The sequence below is a fragment of the Heterodontus francisci genome, chromosome 21 (genome assembly GCF_036365525.1).
Source record: "Heterodontus francisci isolate sHetFra1 chromosome 21, sHetFra1.hap1, whole genome shotgun sequence".
NCBI classification, from domain to species: domain Eukaryota; kingdom Metazoa; phylum Chordata; class Chondrichthyes; order Heterodontiformes; family Heterodontidae; genus Heterodontus; species Heterodontus francisci.
The window spans coordinates 75468319-75481077 of NC_090391.1; positions in this window are offsets into that span (position 1 = coordinate 75468319).

Genomic DNA, 12759 nt, shown 5'->3' on the forward strand with positions numbered 1-12759 from the left:
ACAAATCGAAGAGTAAATCAGCAGAGAGACGAGAGGTTACAAAAATAATAAAAGGACAAAACTAAAGGCCCTGTATCTGAATGCATGTAGCATTCAAAACAAAACAGATAAACAGATGGCGCAAATAGAAATAAATAAGTACCATCTGATAGAAACATGGCTGCAGGATGCCATTGATTGGGACCTGAATATTGAAAGGTATATGACATTTAGGAAGGAAAAGGAAGGTGGGAAAAGGTGGAGGGGTGGCTCTGTCAATTAATGATGGTATTAATACAATAGAAAGGGATGACTTAAGTTCAGGAAACCAGGATGGAGAAGTGATTTGGATTGAAATGAGAAATGATAAAGGCAAGAAGTCACATGTGGCAGTGATATGCAGGCCCCCTAATCGTAAGCACATGATAGATAATAAGGAAGAAATAATGGGTGCTTTTGTCAGAAAGGTGCAGCGATAATCATTGGGGATTTTAATCTACATATAGACGGGAAAAATTAGATGGGCAAATGTAGCCAAGATAAAGAGTTCATAAAATGTTTTCAGGATAGTTTCTGAGAACAGCATGTTCTGGAGCCAACCAGAGAGCAGGCTACACTAGACCTGGTACTGTGCAACGAGATAGGATTAATTAATTTCGGAATAGTGAAGGCGCCCCTAGGCAGCAACAATCATAATATGATTGAATTTTACATTCAGTTTGAGGGAGAAAAGTGTGGGTCTGAAACTTAAATAAGGGCAATTATAAAGACATGAAAGCAGAGCTAGTAAAAGTCAACTAGCAAAGTATGTTAACGGATAGATCAATAGAGATGCAGTGGCAGACATTTAAGGGAATATTCCAGAATACACAGAATAGATACATTCCAATAAGGAAGAAAAATTCCAAGGGGAGGACCCACTATCTGTGGTTAACTAAAAAGGTTAAAGATGGTATCAAACTTAATGAGAAAGCATATAGGTGCACAAAGATGGATGGCAGGCCTGAAGATTGGGCAGAATATAAAAAGGAGCAAAGAGCGATTAAAAGAGTAATGAGGAGGGAAAAGTTAGAACACAAGAGAATAATGGCTAGTAATATAAAAACAGATAGAAATAATTTCTATAGATATTTTTAAAAAAAACGAATTCAATAAAGTGAGTATTGGTCCAATAGTAAGTGAGTCTGGGGAATTAATAAGGGAAAATAAGGAGATGGCAGATGAATTGAACAGGTATTTTGCATCGGTCTGCACTATAATGGATACAAGTAACATCCCAGAAATAGCTCTAAATCAGGAAATGGAAGGGAGGGGGGAACTCAAGAAAATTACAATAACCAGGAATGTAGTACTGAGCCAATTGTTGGAGCTGCTGGATGCCAAGTCCTCGGGTTCGAATGGACTTCATCCTAGGGTCTTAAAAGAAGTGGCTAGCGAGATAGTTGATGCGTTAGTTTTAATTTTCCAAAATTCCCTCGATTTGGGGAAGATTCCATGAGATTGGAAAATAGCCAATGTAACTCATTTACTCAAAAAGTGAGGGAGACAGAAAGCAGGAAACTACAGGCGAGTTAGCTTAACATCTGTCATAGGGAAAATGTTAGAAGCAATTTTGAAAGACGTTATAGCAGGGCACTTAGAAAAAATCAAGGTAGTCAGACAGAGTCAGTTTGGTTTTGTGAAAGAGAAATCATGCTTAACCAATTTATTGGAGTACTTTGAAGAAGTAACGTACTGTGGATAAAGGGAAACTGGTGGATGTACTGTACTTAGACTTCCAGAAGGCATTTCATGAGGTGCCACATCAAAATTTATTGTGGAAAATAACAACTTCATGCGTAGGGGGTAACGTTTTGGCATGGATAGAAGATTGACTAGCTGACATGAAACAGAGAGTAGTATTACAAGAGGTTTTATTTTTGTACTAAAATCTTCGTATTCTATGTGTTTTAAAAACAGAAAAAAAGGATTTTCAGTGGACTTGGACACCTGCAAAGAGCTGGAATTTTTGGATGTTGACTTTGCATACAAGGATAGGAAAAACAAGCAATTTCAAAGAAACAGCAAGGGATTTTGACTTCCTAAGAGCAACAATTTGAATGACAGGGGAGACTACGATAATATTGCTTTCGCATTTTGATCTGACACAGCTGATTTCTTTTCCACCGATCTGTGGTGTCAATCAAATAATTTACTTTACCCACTCTTTTGACCACTTTATATGGACCATACTTTTAATAGTTCACCCTGTGAAGTTAATAATGCTAATACTTCATCCTCTGGTTGAAAAGTTTGGGTCTTTGCATTCTTGTCTGACCATGTTTCATAGTGGTTTGGGATGCTTTGAGGGGTTCCTTGAGCCATATTTTAAGATTTAGTGAGCCTTTCCCGGAACACAGATACATAGTCTAGTATCTAAGATTAATTCCTTTGTTCTAAGAACTTGTCTTTGATTAGTTTTAGAGGACCCCTCATCACATGCCCGTAAACCAATTCGAAAGGAATAAAACCTGTAGAATCATTTGGTGAATCTCTCGTGGCATTTCTCTCTCTCTCCTTCCCCCATCTCTCTCTCTCTCCTTCCCCATCTCTCTCTCCCTCCCAACCATTTATCTCTCTACCTCCCCCATATATCTCTCTCTCCCTCCCCCATATCTCTCTCTCTCGATCTCTCCCTCCCCATCTATCTCTCTCTCACTCCCCTAATCTCTCTCTCTCTCCTTCCCGCATCTCTCTGTCGACGAATGTTTTTGCGAAAGGATTGCTGTTTCCAGTGCTGTTCCACAGGGCGCACTGATGGGTCCCTTGCTTTCTGTGGCCGATATTAATGATTTGGACATAAATGTAGGAGGCATGATTGAGAAATTTGTCAATGACATAAAAATTGGCTGTGTACTTGATAGTGAAAAGGATAGCAGTGGACTCCAGAAAGATATCCCTGGTTTGGTTGAGTGGGCAGAAAAGTGGCAAATGGAATTCAGTCCAGAGAAGTGTGAGGTAATCCTTTTGGGCAGGGCAAATAAAGTGAGGGGATACACAATAAAAGGGAGAATATTGAGAAGGGTAGAAGAAGTGATACACTTTAGAATGCATGTTCACAGATCCCTGAAGCTGGCAGGACAGGTAGATAGAGTGGTGAAGAAGACACATGGAATTCTTTCCTTTATTTGCCATGGTATAGAATACAAAAGCTGGGATGTAGTGCTGGAACCATATAAAATGCTAGTTAGGCCACAGCTGGAGTATTGTGTACAGTTGTGGTCACCGCATAGCGAAAAGGACATAATTGCTCTGGAGAGAGTATGGAGGAGATTAACAAGACTGTTGCCAGGGCTTGAAAGTTGCAGTTATGAAGAAAGATTGGATAGGCTAAGGTTGTTTTCCTTAAAACAGAGGAGGCTGAGAGGTGACTTAATAGAGGTGTACAAAATTATGAGGCGCCTAGATGGATTAGACAGGAAGAACCTGGCTCCCCTAGCGGAAAGGTCAATTACCAGTGGGCACAGGTTTAAGGTGATTGGTAGAAGAATTAGAAGTGAAATGAGGAAAACCCTTTACACACTGAGGGTAGTGGGTGTCTGGAATTCGCTAGGAGGAATGGTGGCGGAGGCAGAAACCCTCAATTATTTTAATAAGGTACCTGGTAATGCACCTGAAGTGCTGTAACCTGCAAGGCTATGGACCAGGTGTCCGACGGTGGGATTAAATTGGGCGGCTAGTTTTTTCGGCCAGCACAGACAGCATGGGCTGAATGGCCTCCTTCTTGCCATAATTGTTCTCTGGTTCAACGGTACAAAGCAAAATTGTATTAACTACCAGTAGAGTGAATGAGGGTCATGAGTGCAAACAAATGTTTAAAACGTTTTCATCTTCTGTTTTTACGTTGTAATGAAATGCATTCAAGAATGGCTTTTCATTTCACCAAGGGCAGAGGTGTTAAGATAGGTTTTATTTTTGCAATAAAATCTTCAAATTCTGTGTGTTTTAAAAACTGAAAAAAGATTTTTCAGTGAACTTGGACACCTGCAAATAGCTGGAATTTTAGATGATGAATTTGCACACAAAAATACGAAAAGCAAGCAGTTTCAAGGAAACAGCAAGGGGTTCTGACCTCTGAGAGCAACACTTTGAATGACAATAAAGACGGTCTGGTCACGTGATCAGCTCACAAAGGCTTTTTAATTTCTCTTTGAACTTATAAAAACCAGTGAATTGGACAGAGAGCAGGCATTTAAAACTGACCTGCCTGGAAGACTGGAGAAAATGACCTCTCTCTGTAAAGGAAACCTGCATCTCATGAAAAGAAATCCTGAATTTGAAAGGTGGCAGATTCCTCTTGCTTCCTGTCGCTGAAGAATTGCGGCAACCAGTGTGTGGTTCCTGTTGCCTGCTGTAGTTGCTGATATGAGACCGGTTGCTACCCCACTGCTGAAAGACCTGTGTGATGCCTTCTGTAATCGAATTGCGTTGAGCACCAAACCATCAAAGACTACTCTTATTGGTGATCTCTCTCCATCTCTGTCTTCCCCTCTCTCTTACTCACTCAATCACTAGTTCCCCTCTCTGCTACTCCCTCCATGTTTATCTCTCTCCCCTTCTCTACCTATCTCTATCTCCCTATGTACCCTCTCAATCCCAATCTCTCGCTGTGTCATACCTTCCAGGCTGCTGCACAGAGCTTTGCAGGAACACTGACCAACACTCTCCATCCCAATCGCTCCCTCTTTCTCACTGGTACTCTCTCCCTCTCCTTTAACATCAGAATCCCAGTCTCTCACTCTGTGTTACCCTCTGAATCCCTGTCTTTCCCTCTCTGTTACCCTCTGAATCCCAATCTCTCCCTCTCTGTCACCCAACCAGAGCTTGATAAATGTTCAGCATAACCTCCCTGCGTTTGTACTCATTGTATACTGTGTACATTGTGGTACAGGTGTATTCCCCAGGGCTTTGGATTAGGACCACTGATCTTTTTGATATATATTAATGACTTGGACTTGGGTTTACAGGGCATAACTTCAACATTGTGCCATCTGCAGTGTAATACACAGGGAATTGAATAGTAGTAGACTTCAGGAGGATAGAGGCAGTCTGGTGAAATGGTCAGACACATGGCAGGTTAACTTCAATGCTGAGAAATGGAAAATGATGCATTTTGGAAGGAGGGCTGAGGAGAAGCGATATAAACTAAATGTTACAATGTTAAAATGGATGCAGGGACAGAGAGATCTGGCATTTCATTTGCGACACTTTTTATATCTTAAAGATTCAATTTGGGGTTTGCAATCTTGTCAGATGAATTTAGCTTCATCCTGAAAAGTGTTAGCAAACGTGTTGAGAAATGTGTCAAAAGCTGTTTCCATTCAGACATTCCTGCATTGTGGAAGTGTGAAGTATCTTTGCAGAGACAGGAAATAGGGGTGTTTGAATGGACCTGCAGGTGTTGGTTGATGCAATAAGAGTAGAATTTTAATTGTGTCCCTTGCAGATACACAGAATTGAAGGTATTTGCAGGACACCACATGAAGTAGTTTACCAATGTCTGATAAACGTCAAAGACTTCAGACTCATTGGAGAAGAGGAGAAGGGAACAATATACAAAACCTGAGACAGTCAGACAACAGCAGTAGGAAAATGCATCTCTTTTTATGGGTTTTAATTTGAAGGCCTGAACTGATGATTGAAAAAGCAGGAGTTCAAATCCCACACAGGGCTGTTGTGAATTTGAATTCTGTTTCTTCTAAAATAAAACATAAATCTGGAATTTAAAAACCTGTCTACTAGTGCAAAGTCCGTGTGTGTCTCAGTTTTGCTGTATTTATTAACGATTTAAGATGATGGGGTAGAGTGCCACATACCCAAGGGCATTTGTACACACATCACTGAAGGTGGCAGGGCAGCTTGAGAAAGTGGTTAAAAGGTATAAAGTGTCCTGGGTTTTATAAATAGAGACAGAGAGTACAAAAGCAAGGGGGCTATGCCAGACCTGTGTAAAACACTGGTTTGGCCTTCTTTCTCTGTCAGTCACCCTGTCACTCGATGTCTCCCTGTCCCGAGGACATTAGGTTGGGCCACTAGATTACAAGCACCATGATATTATCACTACGTGACTGCCTCCCTAATAGACGTGGACAGTATGTGCCCCTAATATTGCCCACAGTAGTTTCTGGGCTGTAACCAAAACATTCTAGGCTGTAACCAAAACATGGTCTCGAATCGGTTCCTCAAAGTTCACATTTTAACTCGGAAAATGCAGGAACAGAATGAGATGGGATTGCTTTTGTCCCTGGATTCAGTGTCCACTGCAGACAGATCAGGTACATTTACAACAGAAACGCCAAGAATGAGCAAGGCCAGTACAATAATATGGAAAATGCAAATGACGCTACTCATAATTGTAGCATCCATCCCCGTATGAGTACAGATTTCAGGTGAATTCCAGAGAGAGTTCTGACTCAGAGAATGTCATTGACACAGAAATGATTGCTCCACTTTATATATAGAGAGGGAGCTCCCTCCACTTTATATATAGAGAGGGCACTCCCTCCACTTTATGCAGAGTGAGGGAGCTCGCTCCTCTTTATATATAGAGAGGGAGCTCCCTCCATTTTATATATAGAGAGGGCACTCCCTCCACTTTATGCAGAGTGAAGGAGCTCGCTCCACTTTATATATAGAGAGGGAGCTCGCTCCACTTTATGCAGAGAGAGGGGGCTCCCAGCACTCTATATATAGAGAGGGAGAACCCTCCACTTAAAACATAGAGAGGGGGCTCCCACCATTTCACACATAGAGAGGGAGCTCCCTCCACTTTATATATAGAGAGGGCACTCCCTCCACTTTATGCAGAGTGAGGGAGCTCGCTCCACTTTGTATATAGAGAGGGAGCTCCCTCCACTTTATATATAGAGAGGGCACTCTCTCCACTTTATGCAGAGTGAAGGAGCTCGCTCCACTTTATTAATAGAGAGGGAGCTCCCTCGATGTATAAAGTGGAGGGAGCTATGTTTTAAGTGGAGGGTTCTCCCTCTCTATATATAGAGTGGTGGGAGCCCCCTCTCTCTGCATAAAGTGGAGCGAGCTCCCTCTCTATATATAAAGTGGAGCGAGCTCCTTCACTCTGCATAAAGTGGAGGGAGTGCCCTCTCTATGTATAAAGTGGAGTGAGCTCCCTCCGCTTTATACAAAGAGGGGGAGCTCCCTCTACTTTATACATAGAGAGGGAGCTCCCTCCACTTTATATACATACAGAGGGAGCTCCCTCCACTTTATACAAAGAGCGGGAGCTCCGTCCACTTGATATGTGGAGAGGGAGCTCCCTCCACTTTACACATCGAGAGGGCACTCCCTCCACTTTATGCAGAGTGAAGGAGCTCGCTCCACTTTATATATAGAGAGGGAGCTCGCTCCACTTTATGCAGAGAGGGGGGGCTCCCACCACTCTATATATAGAGAGGGAGAACCCTCCACTTAAAACATAGAGAGGGGGCTCCCACCATTTCACACATAGAGAGGGAGCTCCCTCCACTTTATATATAGAGAGGGCTCTCCCTCCACTTTATGCAGAGTGAGGGAGCTCGCTCCACTTTACATATAGAGAGGGAGCTCCCTCCACTTTATATATAGAGAGGGCACTCCCTCCACTTTATGCAGAGTGCAGGAGCTCGCTCCACTTTATACATAGAGAGGGAGCTCCCTGCACTTTATGCATCGAGGGAGCTCGCTCCACTTTATTAATAGAGAGGGATCTCCCTCCACTTTATACATCGAGGGAGCTCCCTCCGCTTTATACAAAGAGGTGGAGCTCCCTCTACTTTATACATAGAGCTCCCTCTGTATGTATATAAAGTGGAGGGAGCTCCCTCCACTTGATATGTGGAGAGGGAGCTCCCTCCACTTTACACATAAAGAGGGAGCTCCCTCCACTTAATACATGGATAGGAAGTGCCTCCACATTTCACATAGAGGGGGATCATCCTCCAAATTATACATCGAGGAAGCTCCCTACACTTTATATACAGAACGGGAGCTCCCTCCACTTTATATACAGAAAGGGAGCTCCCTCTACTTTATATACAGAACGGGAGCTCCCTCCACTTGATATACAGAGAGAGGGCTCCCTCCCCTTAATACGTAGAGAGGGAGCACCCTCCACTATATACGTAGAGCGGGTGCTCACTCCACAGTATACATTGAGATGGAGCTCACTCCACAGTATACGCAGTGAGGAAGCGCCCTCCACTTTATACATAGCGAGGGAGCATCCTCGAGGTTATGCAAAGAGAGTGAGCTCCTTCCACTTTATACATAGAGAGTGAGATCCCTCCACTTCATGCATAGAGAGGGAGTTCACTCCACTTTATACATAGAGAGGGTGCTCGCTCCACTTTATATATAGAGAGGGAGCTCGCTTCACGTTATACATAGAGCGGGAGCTCCCTTCAGTTTATATATAGAGATGGATCTCCCTCCACGCTATGCAAAGAGAGGGAGCTCCCTCCACTTTATATACAGAACGGGAGCTCCCTCCAATTTATATATATAGAGAGAGATCCCTCCACTTTTTGCGTAGAGAGGGAGCTCCCTCCACTGTATACGTAGAGAGGGTGCTCACTCCACATTATACATTGAGAGGGAAGTCACTCCACAGTATTCGTCGTGATGGAGCTCCCTCCACTTAATACATAGAGAGGGAGCTCCCTCCACTTTATACATAGTGACAGTGCTCCCTCCACATTATACGTACAGAGGAAGCTCTCTCTATTTTATGCAGCTGTCATGGTGAGATTTGAACCCATCTACACAGACCATCAATTTGGGCCTCTGCATTACTTGACGAGTGATATTATCACCGTGCGACATCCTCTCCAATGGACGTGAACAGTGTCTGCCTCCCAATGTCACCCACAGTAGTTTCTAGGCTGTAACCCTGAACATGGTCTCGAATCGGTTCCTCAAAATTCACATTTAACTGGGAAAAGTCAGGAACAGAGTGTAACGGGTTTGCTTTTGTCCCTGGATTCAGTGCAAACTGCAGACAGATCAGTTACATTTACAATAGAAACCTGAGAGTGAACAAGGTCAATACAATAATATGGAAAATATAAATGTTGCCACTCATAATTGTAGCATCTATCCCGAATGAGTACCGATTTCAGGTTTATTCCCGAGAGAGGTCTTACTTCGAAAATGTCATTGACATTATTTACATCAGAGTCAAAGCTGCATCGCAATCGCATCGCAATTATTCGCATCGCAAACAAAGCTACCGAAGTAATGTGTTTGTTCAGGAGAGTGTAACTAATAACAATGATCAGGGCTATAACCGTGTCAGTGGAGACTTATCCCCTGTATAAATCAGGACCCATTGGAATGGATCGGCTCACAGTGCCTGGTGGAGCTGTGGGTTCCAGGCTAACAGAAGTCTCTGCTTCTCACAGAAATGGGATATCCAGTAATCATTCAGTTCATCTTCATTTACTATCCTGTACTTGCAGCAATTGGAATTCCTGGTAAGCCTGTATCTCAGCTTTTCATGGTGTCAATCGATATTAACTGTGCTCCTGTACTCGGTATTATTTCTCACTGTTTGTGTTACATAGCCACCTTTTCTTTTCCAGAAATTTACTGCTGGAATCTCCTCATTGTCTACTCTTTCAGTCTTGCAGGAGGCGTATTATGTCTTTAATGATAGTGGTTTCGGTAACTGTTGCTTTGTTACTGGATTATTCTGTGTATATTGAGTGTATTCAAATCAAGCATCTCGGCTAGGATCAAGATCAGACCATCAAGATCTTTTAACAGTTTCATGATGTGGATCGAACCGGTCCCTGAACATGTTTATGATTTTTTTTGAGTGATTGATAATGAGACATCTCACAGTCTCGGTGTTCCAAGGAGACAGCACAATGTCATCCCTCCCCAATAACATGGCTCCGTTTAACTGGGATTTCAATTTGTATATTGGTTATCATGTCATCAAATATTGTTTCATTCTGTGTGTGTCTGACACTGCATCGGAGGTCTGGCTATTGAACTGAGTTTGGTGCTGACACTTTCACATCTCCTTCTCTGCTTCACCGTGGACCTTCACTGTCACTGGACTACATTGTAAAATAGAAAGTACTAATGTGATGTTTTATTGGTTTACACTCTATCAGTTGGAATCAAGAGTCTTTCCATTTATCTGTAGATTATCAGCTACAGCGCTGATGTTGGTGTTTTATTAATTAAACAATCCCACATTCTAGCGGATTACTTTATAATTCCAGGAGAAGGAATTTCAATGTTTGTGAGGTTTGTCTGGAAGAAGCTTTCGATCTTGTTTATTCCATGCATTGTAGATGAAGTGAAGAGTGCAGGTGAGCAGGTGGAGCCTTGCGTATTCCGTAGATATATTAACTTATTCACAGAGGTTTCACCATTGAACAAACTGGCCCTGAGAATAGAACCATTGAACCTAGGGCTGGTGATAAGAACAGAGGCGCAGAATGTTAGGAATAAACTGTCTGTGAAAAGTAGCATTAAGTAACAGTTTGCAGGTTGTAAGTACTCCAGAGAGATCGGGAAGGAGAAAAGGAGCAGGAAGAATGAAACCAAGGGAAAGACATAAGCCGAAGTAAAGAGAAAGAGAAAGAAGCAGCAGTGTGAATAATTCACTGTCATCAAGTGCTGGAATGTCCAAAACAATTAGTGAGAGAAACTGGGAGTTGAAGTTGTCAGAATGTGTTCATTTTCCTGTTGGACCTGATCTTCTGTGTTGATTTCAGTCAGTTCCTCATTTTATTTTGGGGAAAGTTCCTATTCCTTACTAAGTGACTGGAGAAACAGAATATAATCCGTTCTTCACTGTTTTTTTAATTCATTCATGGGATGTGGGCGTCACTGGCTATGCCAGCATTTATTGCCCATCCTTAATTGTTCTTGAGAAGATGGTGGTGAGCTGCCTTCTTGAACCGCTGCAGTCCATGTGGGGTAGTTACACCCACAGTGCTGTTAGGAAGGGAGTTCCAGGATTTTGACCATGCGACAGTGAAGGAACGGCGATATGGTTCCAAGTCAGAATGGTGTGTGACTTGGAGGCGAACTTGCAAGTGGTGATGTTCCCATGCTGCTCTTGTCCTTCGAGGTGGTAGAGGTCGCGGGTTTGGAATGTGCTGTTGAAGGAGTCTTGGAGCGTTTCTGCAGTGCATCTGGTAGATGGTACACACTGCTGTCACTGTGCATCGGTGGTGGAGGGAGTGAATATTTGTAGATGGGGTGCCAATTAAGCCGGCTGCTTTGTCCGGGATGGTGTCGAGCTTCTTGAGTGTTGTTGGAGCTGCACCCATCCAGACAAGTAGAGACTACTCCATCACACTCCTGACTTGTGCCTTGTCGATGGTGGACAGACTTTGGAGAGTCAGGAGGTGTGTTACTCGCCTCAGGTTTCCGAGCCTTTGACCTGCTATTGTAGCCACGGTATTTATATGGCTCCAGTGCAGTTTCTGATCAATGGTAGCTCCTAGGATGTTGCTCATGGGGATTCGTCGATGGTAATGCCGTTGAATGTCAAGGGGAGATGGTTAGATTCTCTATTGTTGGAGATGGTCATTACATGGCACTTGTGTGGCGCAAATGTTACTTGCCACTTATCAGCCCAAGCCGGGATATTGCCCAGGTCTTGCTGCATTTCTATGCATGGTAATTCAGTATTTAAATACTGCATCTTAAAATCTCTGTGACTGCTGAATTCAATAAAGAGCGAGGCTGATATCATAAATATTTTAAAATTTATATTTAATTGATTGTATAAACTAAATATATTGACTATATTTTATAAACAATGAACTGTTCTCCAACACCAATAACCACAGGGATTATTGTTTAAAAGTATGAATTGAGTTGTATTACTGGGATCTATAGATTCGATTTCCTCTAACACTCTTCTGCAGACTCTCCTTGTGAATCTTAGCCTCTCCTCTCACTGTTTTGAATCCTCAGTCTCCTCATCCGTTGCTTCAGTTTTTTCACTTCCCCAAGCTATCTGCTCCAGTCTCCCCTCCTGCTCCAACATGTCCTTTACCTTCTCTATCTCCCACTCTCACTCACTGGCTCCACCTGTAGCTGCCTCGTCCAACCTGATAGGAATACAAGAGCAAATGAGCAGGAGGAGGCCATTCAGCTCTTCTAGCCTGCTCCGCCATTCTAGATCATGGCTGATGCTCAACTCAGCGATGCAGTTTTCAGTTTTTTCTCGTTTGGTAACATTCCCTCCGGTTCCCTGAACCCGGAGCAACAAACTGGCTACACATCCCACTCTCTACAAACCTTGCCAACCAACAGTCTGGAGAGAAATTCCCAATTAACCCATTGGGTTCCATCTCTGTAAAACCCCTTTCTCATTTCTCCACTGGCACTGTATCCTCATTCAGTTCTTCCAGCACATCCGCTGCTGACTTTATTCACTTTCTGTATCAATTTCCAATTCATTATTAATAATTGTGTTTTCAATCATTTCACTGTATCAAAGCACTGCCCAGGTCAATGAATCAGTTTTCACTGCAAGATGCAGCAACAAAGCTGGAAATTTCAGCCCTGATCCTGTCAAACTGCTGCTTTGTCTCCAGGTCTGATTAGTAAATTCTCTGCTTCCTTTTCTCTCTCTTCCAGTTAACTTGGTGGCGATTGTGATCCTGTCCCGAGGAAAGTGCGGTCTCTCCAAATGTATCACTGTCTACCTGTTAGGAATGGCAGTGTCTGATTTCCTGGTCGTTATCACTGATCCCATATTGAGATGGATTG